Source organism: Phocoena phocoena, chromosome 1 (assembly GCF_963924675.1).
Source record: "Phocoena phocoena chromosome 1, mPhoPho1.1, whole genome shotgun sequence".
Classification (NCBI taxonomy): Eukaryota; Metazoa; Chordata; class Mammalia; order Artiodactyla; family Phocoenidae; genus Phocoena; species Phocoena phocoena.
In genome coordinates this window covers 108,022,999-108,040,026 of record NC_089219.1, presented here as the reverse complement: position 1 = coordinate 108,040,026, position 17,028 = coordinate 108,022,999, and the positions used below count along the sequence as shown (strand labels likewise).

At 45.6% G+C, this 17,028-nt stretch overlaps 3 non-coding genes across 3 annotated transcripts; 1 reads left to right on the top strand and 2 right to left on the bottom strand.

Annotated features, from left to right (window-relative positions):
* Positions 1-3,718: 3,718 nt before the first annotated feature.
* On the bottom strand, positions 3,719-3,792 carry TRNAN-GUU (transfer RNA asparagine (anticodon GUU)). Its single transcript has one exon. It is a non-coding gene; the product is annotated as a tRNA-Asn (tRNA).
* Positions 3,793-5,727: 1,935 nt separating this feature from the next.
* TRNAQ-CUG (transfer RNA glutamine (anticodon CUG)) lies at positions 5,728-5,799 on the top strand. Its single transcript has one exon. It is a non-coding gene; the product is annotated as a tRNA-Gln (tRNA).
* A 5,541-nt stretch (positions 5,800-11,340) lies between these two features.
* On the bottom strand, positions 11,341-11,504 carry LOC136140636 (U1 spliceosomal RNA). Its single transcript, XR_010657640.1, has one exon. It is a non-coding gene; the product is annotated as a U1 spliceosomal RNA (small nuclear RNA).
* Positions 11,505-17,028: the final 5,524 nt, after the last annotated feature.

Genomic DNA, 17,028 nt, shown 5'->3' with positions numbered 1-17,028 from the left:
TTGAACTTTTTTATACCCTTTCCAGAAATGAATAAGAATTTCCAGTGCTCTCCATCCTGTCAACATTTGGTTTTGTTTGTCCTTTTATGTTAAAAGTAAGCTTTATTGAGGTGTAATTTACATAGTAAAATCTGCCAACATTAGATTAGTCTACATGCTTTTCAATGATATCATTTCTGTGCAAAGCTGGATTTTGGTGCTTGCTGTGATAAAAAGCAAGGGCCATGCAAAAAATGAATGTGTAACGAGAAGCAAGGAGGCGCTTTGAGAAGCTTTCAGAAGCTGTGCAGTGTGCATTAAGGTTATGATTCTGCCGTGTCAGAGCAGTGAAAACACAAGCCCTCTACTGAACTTTGGTCAAGGGAACACATAAGAATAGCCACAGCACCAGCCGCAAACCTACAAAATATAGAAATATATGTGAACCCAGAAAACAACAGCATTCCCCAACGAAAGCGCTGTTGTCAGCCAACCTATCAGGAAATCAGGGCAAACGGGAAGGACAAAGAGAGAATTTTCAGGCAACCAAAGATGATTCATTAATCAAATCAAGTTAATGTTAGTCAAGATTTAAATTTAACTCTAGATGTTGAATTTGTAATTTAAGCTGACACATGATGGAACGTGAGAATGTTGGAATCATATATTCGTATATATGGAATCACATATTAGATGACACCTAAAAATATTTACCAGAAATTGTAAGCGGCATAATTGGGTCGTCTGGTTTCTAGAATTACAAGTAGTCATTCCTCTTTAAAGATATTAGTATATTTAATGTACTTGACTAGTATATTTAATATACTTCAACACATAAATTTAAATGATTTTTTTAATGACATTGAAATCTTCCTGAATATGTTTCCTTATTTAACTGGTACAACCAGTATAAGATATTTAAGAAGTCCAACTTAACTCAGATGTTGAAGCCAAAATAAAGCCAAGACTTACATACCAGAATATTATACCACCATTATTTTCTACATTTTAAGATAATCTGAAAAAATATATATAGTCATTTGTAGACCAAAATTATTAAACCAATCTAAGTTTTCTGAGTAACCTCGATAAAAACACACCACATGACATAAACATTTTAAATGTCATTATAAATAAAACGTATAAATTATTTAAATTGCTTAAAAGTATTAACGGTTGTCTATGTAATCAATTTCATTTCATTTCTCACTGTTCTTCCAAGTAATCAAGACCATTAATTTAATCTACAGCTAAATCTGTTATAGTTCCTTGTCACCAATTCAACAAAATTTTTCCTCATATAAATACCACATTGAAAGCATAAGTAGTAATGCGTTTTTCCCAGAAATTCTTAATTTTCTTATTTTATATTTACATAAGTGATTATTACTTTTCTGAAATTAATTGGGAAATTAATTTTTAATTAATTTAAAGTTTTAGAGGCCAAATTTGTCTATTCTATCCCAAGGAAGAGAAAGTATATTGTTTTGTTTCTGAGAAAATATATTTAAAGGGAAAAAAATTCATCAAACTAGTGCGCATTATTTAAGGTGAAAGCAGAGGCAACGATGTGTATTAACAGCAACTAACAGTGAGGGAAACAAAATGAAATAAGTGAGCCAAATTAGGTCATTGAAGGAAGCTCATTCATGAAAATCGGAGTACTCCTGTGATATGCTTTTGAGTTTCCAGGGTATGTATCTGTGCATGACGTCATTGCTCCTCATCCATCTGTATTAAGGACTGAACTGGCTTAGAGTTCTGGAATGTTTAAATCTTGACTTGTAGGGTTGCCACAAGTGCTCATGTTGCTGACTTGGTTGCTTGTTTGTAATGATATAAATGTCTTTCCTCTGCTTCCTGTAGTCTGATGTAAGCAATCCCTAAAGGACATTTGTTTGAATTTTTTCAGTTATTTAGAAACTTGAGTATACCAATGAAAAGAAATCTGCGTATTCCATGCTAAAAATTCAATATTCTTCCTGTATTAATCCCCTTATTCCTGTGAAGCTCCTTATGAGGGAACCATTGCATATTAAGATCATCCTTATTGTACCTACTACACTTTTGCCGTTATTGACAAGGATTGCCTTGACCCACGCGGTTTTTCCCAAATAGTGGAAAGACAAGAGGTGGACAGCTTCTCACTGCTGCGGTGTCACATAGCAGAAAATACCAGAATCCTCAGGACAGGCATCAGACAAAAAAGACTCATGGTCCAGATTAGCTGTCATCTTCTACCTAACAGCGAATGGATCCCTGTCAACCACCATCAAACAGGGATTATCCCCAGAAGTTCACTTCCTAAAATTAAAACCAGAATCCCGCACTGAGAGGAGAAATTAGTGATGCACAAATGAGAGAGAGAGAGAGAGAGAGAGAGAGAGAGAGAAAATCCTTGTCCAGTAACCACACAGTACGAAAAAGCCAAAATACTCAATTTCTGCGCATGAGATTTAACAGAACAGAGGAAACATGAGCTAATAACTCTAAGGGTCCAGGTCTGAAGCAGGAACCTGTGGGGGGGCAGGATTCTGTTGGCTCCCACGATGTGTCTTAGATGGGCTAAGTTTTATAGTCACATCCAAAAAACAAACAAACAAAAAACGGACAAGGAATAACATAGAAACACTTATTCCCCTTTTTATACGAGGAAGGACAGGCATTAGATTGTTTTCATCAAATTAAAAGTATAAGCAAATTTTATAAATAAAAGAGAAAAGGGGAGAAGGGAAAAACCTCTGGGATCAGCGAGATTCTTCTCTTTGGATAAGTTGCTTGGCAGGACGTTACCAAAGAGGTCATTCTGGGCAGTCTTCTCTGGACCCTGTTGACTAGGTCAGCAGAGAAAACAATTCCAGTTCTTGGAGGATTTAAAAAATATTGAATGTTGAGCTTTCGAACATATGCAATAGAATATCTCTGTGTAATGCCCACAATGTCCCTCTGTTGTCCTTCCCCTTACTTATGTCGGGAGGGCACTGCTCCCTTTATTAGTTAGACTATCATAGAGAGATGTATACAAAGATTGCTGTGTTGGCAAGTAAATGAAGAAAGGGACATTGAAAGACTGGAAAATAAAATGGCATATGCTTCAGTCCCACTTCTGTGGGAGGAAAATCTGAAGGATTTACCAACATTAGAAGCATAGAAACACTAAAGGTAGCACTTGCACTTCCAGATCCCTACGCTATGGAAACACCTGCACGAGTGGTCAGAGGTGTGTGTACGATAATGACGGTTGCAGCATATTCGTCATCGTGAAACCATGAAACCAAGTAATACACAACCATGGAAGAAAGGCCTTTATCAGAAACAATGCAGAGGAGAATTATGATGATGGGTTCACTGCTGACATCATTCATAGAACAAGTACTAACGTTCACAGATGAAAAGTTTAAGACACATAATATATGACTTTCTTGTCCAAGTCTATAGACTTGGCAGAATAAAGACTTTATCCCACCAGACCGTGGCTTCCTGGATCTCTTTCAGGAGGTCGTGAGTTAGGCAAGTATGGAGTCCAGTAGAGACGATAGACAATAGAGCTGGGAAGGGGAGTGTGGCCCAAGACTGGCAGCAGTGGTGAGGTGGACAGGACCCCGAACACAGTTCGGTAAACTTTGTGGGAGCAGATGTACAGGTAATAATCAGCATGGAACGCCTGGAATGGTATTCAGCACCGAAAACCCTGGATGGGTTCTGGGGGGAAAAAGAAAAGAAAAGAAAACTCTCCCACCGTCCCTGGGTGGGCTCGAACCACCAACCTTTCGGTTAACAGCCGAACGCGCTAACCGATTGCGCCACAGAGACTACAGCACGTGCCTTTTCTGGACTCTCTTTGCAGTAGACACTTACTAATTCTCAGCATGTGCCGCCTGTCCCGCAGGAGAACGGTGCCAGTTCGAAAGCCTCGGAGAAACGGAAAGTTTAGAGCGATGAATGATGTTCTTTATCCTGTTTGAAACTGGTGCCTTAGGTGCCTTATCCGAAACTAAAAGGGCAGCAGAATGGCCTGACCCCGCCTTGCCCCTCACTCGTCTCAGATGCCTGCGCCCCCGGAGACACCCGGAGCCCGGGCCGGGACCCTCTGGGCCTGAACCGAATGGGGTCCAAGGATAGCTGAACTCCCGGTGGGCATCCATGACGGCTCTTCCTGTTTCCTCGCCGGCACCCAATGAATGAGACTTTGCCCACCCTTCCGAGAGGCCTCCGGGGGCCGGTGTGGTGTTTTGGTTTCCTGTGTCCGTCACGCGATTTCCACAACGGCAGCAGTCGCCGTGACGGTCGCCCCTGCGTCCCCACGCCCAGAACAGGGTCTGGCACTCAGCAGGACGCTCCGGGTTTCCCGGCCATTCTGTGATCCCTCAACGTCCTTTCCACGGATTTCTTTTCTTCCTGTATCAGCCAGAGACCCCTTGTGGTCCTTGCACTCATAAACCTTGACTGACCTTGAAGTTCTCCTGGAGGAGCGCTTCGTGTTGTTTGTTGCCGCTCAGCTTCTTGATTTTCCAGAAGGGAGTTTCATCTTCTCCTCAGCCCGGTGCTGTGAACTTCCTCCTGGTAACAAGGGCCTCCTTCCTCCTTGAGTCAACTCTTGTCCAGTCCCTGGGACGTCTCCCAGCAACACTGGGCATCTTACTGACTCTGTTTTTTGGCCGACAGCTCTTTTCTTTTAATGCGAATTTTTCTGTTCAGTGTATTGGATAAGGGGAGAAATGGCTTTGGGAGAAAATGAAGAAGTAAAGGGGAAATGAAATAACGCAGATTATTATTTTGAGACATAGTGTGGATTTATACCTATTACACATGTAAATATTTAGTGTGGTGGTATTTTGTGTACATAAATACTGTATACACTGTCAGACAACTCGGATGCACATGCTCTATGACCCAGCAATGAGTGCTCTTGGGTACCTGGATATGTGTACACTTCTTTTAAGCCAACTTCTGGGTCATGATATATTAAGAAATTGGAATGAAACTGACTTGCCCAAGCTGTGAGGAAAGAGTCTGTGACTGCCGAAGTGTCATAGCGCTGCCTTGTGGCCTCCACAGCACGTCGTTGATTTTGAGTCACCCCAGGTGAGTATGGCCTGGTTTGTCTCAGTGTTTGGTGTAAACGTTAATTGTTACTTGCACGGTAAATCTAACAAATCTACAGTGGTTGTAAGAAAAACTTAGCCCCCCTTCATCAGAAGTGTATGAAGAAGAAAAGGAGAGGTCTCCTGCCTCCCATGCCCATCCCACTGCTGACACACTTTATATATTACACGTAGGAGGTGGTGGCAGCTTTTGGAGTGTCATCGGTGCTGTGTAGCCAAGGGACCCAGGAAGTCCCAAGTCCTGCCCTGACAATCGTCTGCCCTCTCTGGGCAATGGGAAAAGTGTGAAGGCGAAGAAAAGTAACACTATTATCTGCAGAAATTTTACCTCAGGATGGGACACTCTGGCAAACTGAGGCAGAATATGTGGTTTATGATGGAGACTTTCAGGGGCTCTTCCCTGGCCCGAAGCCCAAAGTGGATTTTACCTCATTTTCTGAGGTGCAAGTGAACTGAGAGAAGTCAATCAAAGGAGAGGAGCAGAGAGAAAGCAAGACGGAGGACCACCCACGCGGGTCAACCGTATTCAAGTCTTGTCGGGACCGTAGAAGAAATGCCCTGGGATTATCGCTGGGACGCGTGGAGGCTAAATAAGTACTTACTTCCCCATCTCTGGCGGCATAGAGCGAGCACGTTTCAAGCCGGTTCCATGGTGTAATGGTGAGCACTCTGGACTCTGAATCCAGCGATCCGAGTTCAAATCTCGGTGGGACCTTTCTGTTTAGTTAGAAGAAGGATTTTTTTACTCCTCAGATGGGACGTGCTTTCCCGCTCCCGCGTCCCGGAGAGGCGCGGTCCGCGCGGTCCACGCGGACGTGGAGGGCAGGTGAGGGGACGAGCCCGCGGCGTCCCCGCTGGACCCTGGCGACTCTGCCCGTCGTTGGCCACCGGAGGCCCCGGCCCCGCCGCCCAGGGGCGTAGCGACCGAGCCGGTGGCACCCCCTCGTCGGGTCACCCTGGGTCTCGGGGGCAAAAGGCAGAGGCTGCGCCCACTGACTCCTGCCCCGCAAGGGGGGTTCGCACCGCACGTCTTGTAACTAACTGCGCGCTTGTCCCTGTGAGTAAAGGGTCGCGGTGCGGGGCTGTGACGTCGCTGAGCAGCCAGGGTGACAGCGTCTTAGCTTTCGGGTCGAGGGTTCCAGGCCTGGATGGGAAGTACCGTAATGTATTCAGGTGCCCTATTTATTATTCCGAATATTAATGGATCCTATCCCAGTTTACACCCATTTTATTCAGAACTGCTCGCTCCTAAGTCTCCGTTGGACACGAAAAGCCGCTGTTAGGCTAAGATTTGAACCTTCACTCCAGGAAACCTCTTCCTTTCTTTCCAAGCTCAGCCAGAAAGGGGAGCCCCGGCCGCGGATTCCGGCGTCTGAGGAGACCCCAAGTCCCTGACCCACGGCCGCCCGGCCCGGCTCCTCCGGGGCCGAAGGTGAGACGAGCCGGGGCCGCTCCGAGTCCGGGACCGGCGGGCGCCCCTTCGTCCTGCCGCGACTCTGCTCCACCGAGAAGACGCCCCAGGACGTGACCGGATGGAAACACTTTTGTCCTCTACTGCTCGGTAGAAACGTATGGATGAGGCTTGTGATGGACTTGAATAGCTAATTAAAATGTTCTCTTCCAGGTGCTAAGGAGCATCTCTCTGAGTTTGAGATTCTGGAACTTTCAGAGGTTACGAAGGACCGAACGACACAGCTGTCTTTGGAGGACTTGACGAGAAAGGCGTGAGGCCGGCGAAAATATCCGAGGAAGGGAAAGAGCAGGAAAGAGGAGAGAATGACACAGAAGGGAGAAAGGGGCTGGAAGGGAGAGGAGCTGGGCGGGCACTGCAGCGGGGGCAGTCGCTGGGTTTGGGCGACCACAGCTCCTCATTCTGGAGCGCTCCCACCCTTTACCGACCTGCCCGAGAACCCGCTTCCACCCCAAATCGCCAAGCTGCTTGCCTGGCATTTGTTCTTGCAAAGTTTCCTTTGCCGTTGGGTTTGGAGGGGTGAGGTGGGCTGTGTTGGTTTGCAAGCCAGTGGAAGTCCTGGCGGCTGCCTTGGAGACGACTGGAGGGTAGGGAAACACACAAACTCCACTCTTCCCTTTGCAGGCCGGTCTGCAGGGCCTGGGGTGGGAAACTGGAAAATCAGAGTCTCAATATTTCTTTAGAGATAAGGAGATAAATAGCCAAACAGTAGGTTATGTGAGTTGAAAGTGGTTACCCCTGGAAAAAAAGAAATGTGGGATGGGATCAGGGGACTACTGCTTCCCATAACAAGTTTTGGGGCATATGTAACTTTGTACCACATGTATGATATTTTTAAAGTTCATTGCTTGTATTTTGAATATAAAATTTTACGTAGTCATATGTATCACTCTTTTAAAATTCTGGGTCTTGTGTCATGTGTAGAAATGTTTTCTACTGTAAAATCATGATTTTTATTTTTTTTACATTGGGGCATTCTTGAAGCAAGGAATTGGACCATTATTCCCCTTTTGATGAGCTGATCACATGAGCTAATATACTTGCAGATCCTCCCAGCCCAGGAGGTTACTGCTGGTCAGAGAGGATTGCTTTACTCTCTCTAGGAGGGTCCACAGCCACTCAAAAGTATCAGTAACTTAAATAAAATCCCACCGAGTCTTTATGCAGTGCTGTGCCCAAAACACAAGAGCTTACACTCAATGATTACATGTTAGTGCCGTGTGCCCAGGCATAGTCTACAAGTTTTACATGGGTTTACTCATTTAATCCTTTCAACAGGCCTATATCATATCGTCGTCCTCACTTCCCACATGAGAAAACTGAGGCGTGAAAAGGTTAAGTAACTTGTCTCATCGCTCAGTCAGTGAGCGGGATTTGAAAGCAGGAATTTGAACGGAAGCCCGCCTGGCTCCACAAGATATGCTCCCAATCAAAGAGGAACAAAAATGGTAAAGATGCTTGACAAGAAATTTAAGTCTGTATATTTCTTTTGAAAAAAACACCAAGGAGGAGTCACGTAACGGGCATAAAACTGTCCTAAATATCCTCATGACCCACCTGCCTCCCAAACATCCTTCTTATCCCAACAGCTGCTCCCCGCACATCTCCAACTTAAACACAATTCCTGCCAGAACTAGGTTTTTCCTTCCCTTTATCTTTTCCTCTCACCTACGCCATACTTCTTCCATAGCTATTCTGTTCCTTCACTTCCAGGTCATTCATTTTCTTTAAATTTAAAAATGTTAAATATATATATAAAGAAGTAAATAAGCAGCCATCCATAGTCCCACCTCCTGGAATTAACTACTGGTAACATCTTTACGTATTTTTCTTCGATTCTATTTTTAAGTTACTCTAATTTTTGCAAAAATTATATATGCTTATTATGTAAAATTCAAATGATGCAGAAAATGCAAATATGTAAAAATTTGAAACATCTGAAATTCAAAAATAACTTCTGTTAAGGTAGGTAAATATTGATGGAGTCATTTTGGTATATCTATATATGTATTTGTTTTTATAAAATTGAGCTCTTATAGATTCTAGTTTTATTTTAAAGTATGCAATTTAATAGTGCATAAAGTTAATGGAAGAAAAAGATACAAAAATGAGGAAATTGCTGAAATTTCAATCAAATTGTTTACCACAAGAGAGAGACTTTTCTAAAAGAACCCTCTAAGGCTAATAATAATAATAATGATAATAATTAAGACATTAAAATTTGGAATGATTCTTCTTATTACTTTTTAAAATCAAATTTCTTGAGTTGTAATTTGAAAATAATACAATGCATCCATTTCAAGTTTGATGACTTTCGACAGATGAATGTACCCACGTAACCACTACCCTGTTCAAGAAGGAAGAACATTTCCAGTACTCCAAAATGTCCTCTGCCGTCGATCCCCCTACCACTTCCTGTCCCAGGAAATCAGTGATCTAGTTCCTGTCACTATGGATTAGTTTTGCCTGTTCTAGAAATTCACATAAATGGAACCACAGACTATGTACTCTTTTCATCACTCAGCGTGATGTTTTCGGGAGTAATGCATATTGGGGCCCTGTATCAGGAATTTGTTTCATTTTATCAAAGAGTAGTTAGTAAAAAAAAAAAAAAAAAGAGTAGTTAGTATTCCTTTGAATGAATATATCACAATTATATCCGTTCACCTCGTGCTGGACATTTGCATTGATGAACAAAGCTGCTATAAACAAGTCCCGTTTGTGGGCATATGTTTCATAAATTCCATATAAAATCTTTTCTTCTTTAATACGAATTTATTTTGTGAGTGGATGTTACATTCGCAAATACAAAATGTATTCAAATGTTACAAAAACCTGAAGTACAAGCTTATCTTTGATTGTTTCCTATCAGGACATACTTAATATAAGCCACACACTATGCTAGGTGTGTTATTAGATTATCTCATTTAATCTACACAAGTTCACGAAGTACGTAATATTATTTTCATATGACGCTTGCAAAATCGGCCTAGCAAATCGGAGTTGGCCCAAGCTCAAACAGAAGGCACCAGGACTGAAAAGGAGCCCTCCCCCGGAGCCCCCACCCCCACCCCCACCCCCGCCCCCGCGAGGTTGGGCTCCTAACCCCAGAGGCAACCCAATGTCTTCGTAATAACCTCGCCATGTCTGATAGGCCTGGAAACCAATATCCAAGCAGTTCCTAGTCACGGTATTTATTGCTCGGCTTCTTTTGGTCAGAAACTCCTCGATCAGGGATCCAGAGCATAATACCGCGGACAACCTTGAGACTAAGGAAATCTGTTAAAAACTCTAAAAACCCGTTCTCTCATCAGTAGGGCATTGAAAGTTAACTTTCGTCTTGGTTCAGCTATTTTATATTTGAGCAGGGAAAACGCCCGCTGCTGGGGAGAAGAGCACTTTTGTTTTTTACTTTCACTTCCAATGATCTACATACTCGACCTGGGTCCTGTGCTTTTTAGTTTTCTTTGGACCTAGTTTTCTTTAGACCTACCCTTAAGTATCACTCCTTCCCCATCTCCATCTCCATCTCCACTCGCCCATCTTCACTCCCCCTCTCCCTGCCAGCACCCCCACGGGTCGCAGAGGCTTCCGGAGCTGAGCGGATCTAAGAGTGCCGTCCCCGAGGTAGCCACGAGGGGGCGACAGTCTTTTCGTCCATGGTCCTACCTTGACTGTTCGGCCCAGCAGTTTCTGTTTGCCAGGACTTCGTGGATCAGCAGTGACGGTGAAGCAAGGGAATACCACAGCCTGGGAAAGGAGTTTGTGAAAAGCCCACAACTGCCAACGCTGGGCCTGGCGTTTTCTCCTAAACTGTAGTTCAATAGGGAAAAAACTAAAACTACTCCTTACTAAATGAAAACATGTTACCTACAACTCCTGCGGCTACTTATCGAAAACGGATGTGAAGGTAATTTCTGAACTTGCCAGGCCACTGAAGCAGGTCTCGTGCAAACTGGAGACTGAAAGAGAACTGTTTTTGTCTATGTAAGTAAGTAGTAAAAGAAGGGCTGAAAAGAAAGGCTAAAGGCAGGAAAAGGAACAGGACCGAGAAAGACGAAGAGACTGCCTGAGATGGAAAAAAGGAATAAGTTTGCGGGTTACCTACCGAAAACCCCCGCCCTGATTACAAACGAAGCAGCTGACCACTTCAGAATATTAGTTCCGAATTACAAAGCACGGAACCGGTAAGTAAACGCATCTACCTGCTCTGCGGCTGTTCACCACACAAACCAGTAAAAAACCAGTTACGCGGTATCCGGTTATTTACTTCGGGTCCCGTGGCGTAAGCGAACGCTGACGTCCCTGTGAGACCTAAAATTTAACCACAGTTACGTTTTACGTCGTTTACGCCCGGAAAGCGTTCCGCGTACCGCGAAGCATAACAGTGCGCAGCACAGCCGTGGTTTCCTACAACAGCCCGAATCCCCGCTCCTCAGCGATGGGAACACTCAGTACTTCACATTCAGGGGAGCTGCGCGGGCGCCGCCATTTTCAGTGCACCAACGCTGGGAACACATTCCGGCGATAACAGGCGAAACCTCTACGCGGGCAAAACGCGTCTTCCGTAACTCAGCTGCTAGCACCTTGTATAGTATAACGTACTGCTAACACAGTTAAGCGATGCTGCCTCCAGCCGGGTGAAATTCACGTTTTCAGCTCTTAACCAGCACAACTGACCACACAACCGAGTTCATCGCAGAACCACCCCCCGCTGGAAACGTAAAGGTACAGGAATCTCCCCACACCCACTTACACAGCTCTGACTTTATACCGCGTAAACAACAGGGGAAAGCGCGAACGCAGTCCCCCACTACCACAAATTTTGCAGTCGAGTTTCCCACATTTGGGGAAATCGCAGGGGTCAGCAAATCCGAAGTGCAATGAATAAGCCTCACCCTGGGAAAACCACCTTCGGGATCATGGTATCTCCTCTGCCAGGTAAGTATGAACTATGCCTCCATCGGCCCTGACGCACCCTCAGACGCCTTATACTGTACACACACGGTCACTTTCCTCCCCGCAGCCCCGAGCCTTCCTGCCCCTTCCACACAGCTGATCCATGCACTTGCAACCAACAGCCCTCGATTCGCTCCCATACCACGGGAGATCATGTGTCTTTCACCACCAGATCACGAACCAGCAGACCCTGCGCTGAGATATCTACATACGACACGCCCCATCCGTCAAGCCAACGGGAATTACCGCTCCCATCCAGCCCACGCCCCGCCCTACTCCGTGCCTCCCTCCTCCCACGCCGTCCAGCCAAGCCTACCAGAGGGCGGGCGCCCTCTGGGGGAAGTGACGTCGACCGCTCGCTCTTTTCCTCCCACCCGCCCCCACCCGCCCCCACCCGTTGGGGCCGTGAGCGCGTGGCTGGCTGCTTAATCTCTGTCCTGCCGAGCACCTGTCTGGCGGCCTGCTGAAGCCTGAGCACCTTTTGGGAACTGTAACGGCCTTCAATGCGCAGAATAGAGAACATTTAGGAGTCCAGGGGAAAGCGGTTCCTTTCAAATCCAGTTGTCTTTGTGATGTACTATTGTGTGTACGTCTAGTAAAACGCATTAACCATTATGAATGGCCGTGAACTCTATTCCATTCTTGAAAGTTCAATTTCGTTCATCGGAAATTTCATTCATTTTATTCCCCGTCTTCAGGTGTTGTTTTGACTCTGTCCTTGAACAGATTTTAACACCTATCTGCTACCCTCTGACTTCGGAGTCAAATACCTTCTTTGACACATGTTCATTTGTTAATTATTTTAGGTCTCAGTAAAAAGAGAGTCTTTCATTTTGAAATGTCACTTTTCCATATATTATTGTTTTTCATGTGTGCAGAGAGCATGGCCTAGGGGTCATTAACTTACTGAGCTCACTGGGCAGGATGTGGCTCTCATGCCAGGATTATTTTATTGTTCTGGGGCATATCTCATGCTCTGTTGCATGGTTTTGTTGCTAAGCAGGCCTGCTTGGTTTTGTGGTTGAGCAAACCCGCTTTCTTGAGTGATCATTAACTTTCGGGGGTCTCCCATACTTTTTTCTTTACCTACAAACCCCTGGTGGGATTAACTATTTAATTACCTACTTTGTCCCTTTACTCTGTCCCTATCACTGTCATATAAGTTAGTTTCAAGTTACCAAAATTTGGAGAGACTATTTAATAGCCTTTCTTTTTTAAAAAAATTTTATTTATTTTTGGCTGCGTTGGGTCTTTGTTGTTGTATGCGGTCTTTCTCTAGCTGTGGACAGCGTGGGCTACTCTTCATTGCAGTGCGCGGACTTCTGATTATGGTGGCAAGGGCTCTCGGTTTGCGGGCTTCAGTAGTTGCAGCACTGGGCTCCGTAGTTGTGGCGCATGGGCTCTGTAATTGTGGTGCGCGGGCTCCAGAACGTGTGGGCTCTGTAGTTTGTGGCACATGAGCTCTTTCACTGAGGCGCACGAGCTCGGTAGTTGTCGTGTGCACACTTAGTTGTCCCATGGCATGTGGGATCCCCTACCAGGCATCAAACCCACATCCCCTGCATTGGAAGGATTATTTACCACTGGACCACCAGGAAAGTCCCAGATCTGTATTTATTTTTGAAATCTTTTTTTTTAACCTTAGGTCAAGGAATAATTGTATCATAGCAACCTACGATTGATTCTATCTGACCAGGTGTTTTAAAACTTTTTGAGATTTTTGACAGACTTCCCAAGTATCAAATTCTAACTAAAGTTCTTTTGACCTCCAGCTAACTTTGGGGTGCTTCAAAGGGCACCTGGAACATCCCAAAGAGAGATCCTAAACATACTGGGTTCATTTGATATGTTAAATTACATGGGAAACATTGTCCAAACTTGCTGTTGCCTGTGTCAGCTGGAATCATCAGGCTCTCCCCAGTCTTATTGCAGCCGCCAAACAGATAGGAGAAAGGGTTTTGGGTTCTTTTGCTGTCTAGTCTCTCACCTTACTGTATGTCCAAAAAATCCCCTGTGGGAATACTCCCACCTCTAGGCCTTCGGGTCCTGACCCCTCCGTGACATTTTCCATTGCACCCAACTCCAATTCCTGTAGGAGTTCCTTTTTGCACCTCTAGGATCCTCTTCACTCCAGGCCTTGGCAGCCCATACCTTTACAGACTACCTATTGGGCTCGCCACTTCCAAGCAGCCCACATCCTAGGCTTTATAAATGCTCAATCTCAAGGAATACACCCCAACATAGGGAAACTTGTTATAGGACATAAGCTTTATAGCCAACAGATCCTCCTCAAGGAGAGTCCTGGCAATGCACTGGCACTGGTTCAAACGTCCCCTATCGGGGACCCCTCGCGCAAGGGACTGGGTCGACCTGAGACTTCTGGTTAGGAATTGAAGGGAGAGTAGACGACGCTCAAAACCCCATTAGGTAAGAAGTGTATTCAGAGGACACTCCGACCCGCTTTCAACAGAAGCCTCCTGGTAAAATGTCTCTGGGACGCCAGACTTCATTTCTAGGAGTGCTCTCAGTTGCAGGTTACTCAGCATGGGAGGGTCCTCTTCTAAGCCAGAAGAAATACCTCTGGAATGTATCCTTAAAAACTGGAAAATTTTTTAAATAGATGGGCTGAAAAGGAAAAAACTTAAACTCTACCGTAACACGGCCTGGACTTTATATAAGTTGGGGGTGGGGGTGGGGATGGAGTTAAATGGCCTGAAAATTGGTCTCTAAGTTACAATACCATCTTGCAATTGGATCGTTACTGTCACAAGATGGGAAAATGGACTGAGATTCCATATATCCAAGCCTTCATGGTCCTTTACCAAAAGCCTGCTCTATGTGGCTCCTGTAATCAAAAGCCTGGGGAATCAGAAAGCACTCCTGACATTTTAGATGATCCCCTTCTAAGCTTCCCCAGCTCTCTGGGGTGGGGGTGGGGCGCAGGGAGCCAAGTTTCCCCTGCTTCTCCGGAGGCACCTACTTCTCCAGATCCTCTGACCAATCCCAAACTCCACCTTCCTATGTCCCTTTATACCCGCTGTTACCCCAGGAGGGAGAGACTAGTTACTCCGGAGTAACTCATAGTGGAACTTCCTATCACCCAGGATCGGGAAAAGGATGCCCTCTTAGGGAAGTGGCAAATGGCAAAGGGACAATCGGAGTACATGTGCCCTTCTCTTTAACCGATTTAGCCCAATGCAAACAGAGAACGGGCCGATTTTCTGAACACCCTAGTAAGTTTGTTGAAGGGTTTCAGGCCTTAACTGTGGCCTTCGATTTAACTTGGAAGGATGTCCAAACAGTCCTATCAACTTTCTGTGTCCGTGAGGAAAAGCAGAATTGGGCAGCAGCACAGGGGCACACTGACCAGCTTGCCAGGGACCAGCCTGAACATTTTGTTATGGGTGGAGACACAGTCCCAAATCAGAAGCCTTGTTGGAGTTATAATTCCCGGGAGGGAACAGAAGCCAGGAAACCCATGATACAGTGTGTATTAGAAGGGATGAGAAAGTGTATCAAAAAGCCAGTTAAGGGCTTCCCTGGTAGCGCAGTTGTTGAGAGTCCACCTGCCGATGCAGGGGACACAGGTTCGTGCCCCAGTCCGGGAAGATCCCACATGCCGCGGAGCGCCTGGGCCCGTGAGCCGTGGCCGCTGAGCCTGCGCATCCGGAGCTTGTGCTCCGCAACGGGAGAGGCCATAACAGTGAGAGGCCCGCATACCGCAAAAAAAGAGAAAAAAAAGCCAGTTAACTATGAAAAGGTTAAAGGAACGACCCAAGAAGAAAAAAGAAAATCCAGCGTTCTTTCAGGGATGGCTTGTGGAGGCTTTTAGAAAGTTTACTAACGCTAATCCATCCACTCCTGAGGGTCAACCCCTGCTGGGACAACATCTTATCAGCCAGTCTGCCCCAGACATTAGGTGGAAACTCCAAAATTTACAATTAGGCCCACAAATCCCGATTCCCCAACTCCTAGGGGTGGCCTTTGGGGTCTTTAATAGTCGAGATCAAGCTGAGGAAGAAGAGAGAACCTGATGTGAAAACAGGCAGGCCAGGGCTCAAGCTAAACTGATGGCCATAGCTGTGAGCCATGCCTTGCAACCTCAGGACAACCCAAGGGGGCCAAGGAAGTTTAACCATCCACCTGGAGGTAAAACTAGCAAGGGGGAATGCTTCAAATGTAAGTCAACTGGCCCCTGGGCCCAAAACTGTCAAAACCGGTCCGTGCCCAGTCTGCAAACAAACAGGTCATTGGAAGTGGGACTGTCCCCAGTTCCAAAGGGGAAGTGGGGCTCCTGCTCCTGAGATGGCCATGCCGGACGACTGAGGTGGCCCAGGGATTCTGGCGGCCTCCCCCAGCAAGATGTCTATCTCCATTGAGGAGCCCCAGGTGGTCCTTGACATGGCAGGTAAGAAAATCAGTTTTTTTAATTGATACAGGAACCACTTACTCTGTCCTGATCTCTCACACTGAGCCTCTTTCCTCCAAAAGCTGTACCATGACTGGTGTTGACAGAAAGCCTTGCACCCATTTCTTCACTGGGTCTCACTTGCCAGTTTGAACAGCATTTGATCTCTCATGGCTTTTTAGTTGTGCCTGAGTGTCCTACCCCACTACTAGGGAGAGACCTTCTGGGCTCCCTTGGAGCCATATTATGGTTAGGAGGCCCCTAGCAGCCCCTTTTCTTGTCTCTGACTAAGACAAATCAGCTGGAAGAACAACGGCCTATTCCCAGCTATATTCGACACGCAGTAAACCCTGCAGTTTGGGACAAGGGAATCCCTGGGAAGGCTATAAACATCCAACCTGTAAAAATTAGCCTTAAGCCAGCAGTCGCTTATCCTAACAAGAGACAGTAAGTACCCCATAAAGTTGGAAGCAAAAAAAGGTTTGCAACCCCTCATAGATAAATTCTTAAAACATGACCTCTTACTGCCCTGTCAGTCTCCATGCAATACCCCTATTCTGCCAATTATTAAGCCAAATGGGGAATATCGAATGGTACAAGACCTTAGAGCAGTAAATGATGCAATGGTCCCTCTACACCCCTTTGTGGCCAATCCTTATTAGTCCAGGTTCCTGGAGATGCCAAATGGTTTACTGTGCTTGAGCTCAGGATGCCTTCTTTTCATCCCAGTTCATCTCTCATCTCAGTATCTTTTTGCCTTCAAGTGGACTAACCCCCACTCGGGCCAAATGCAGCAATATACCTGCACAGTATTGCTTCAGGGGTTTTGGGACAGCCCACACTTGTTCACCCAGGCCCTAGGAAAAGAACTAAGGGAAATACATCTAAAAGAAGGGGCCACTCTACAGTATGTAGATGACATATTTATATGTAGTCCCACCATGGAAGCCTCAGATCAGAATACTAATGAAGTCCTTAATTTCCTTGGGTCCCGGGGCTACAGGGTCTCCCAGAAAAAAGCACGAATCTCAAAGCAACAAATTAAATATCTGGGATATATTATAAGCCCTGGAAGTAGACAGTTATCTCCAGATAGAAAACAAGCT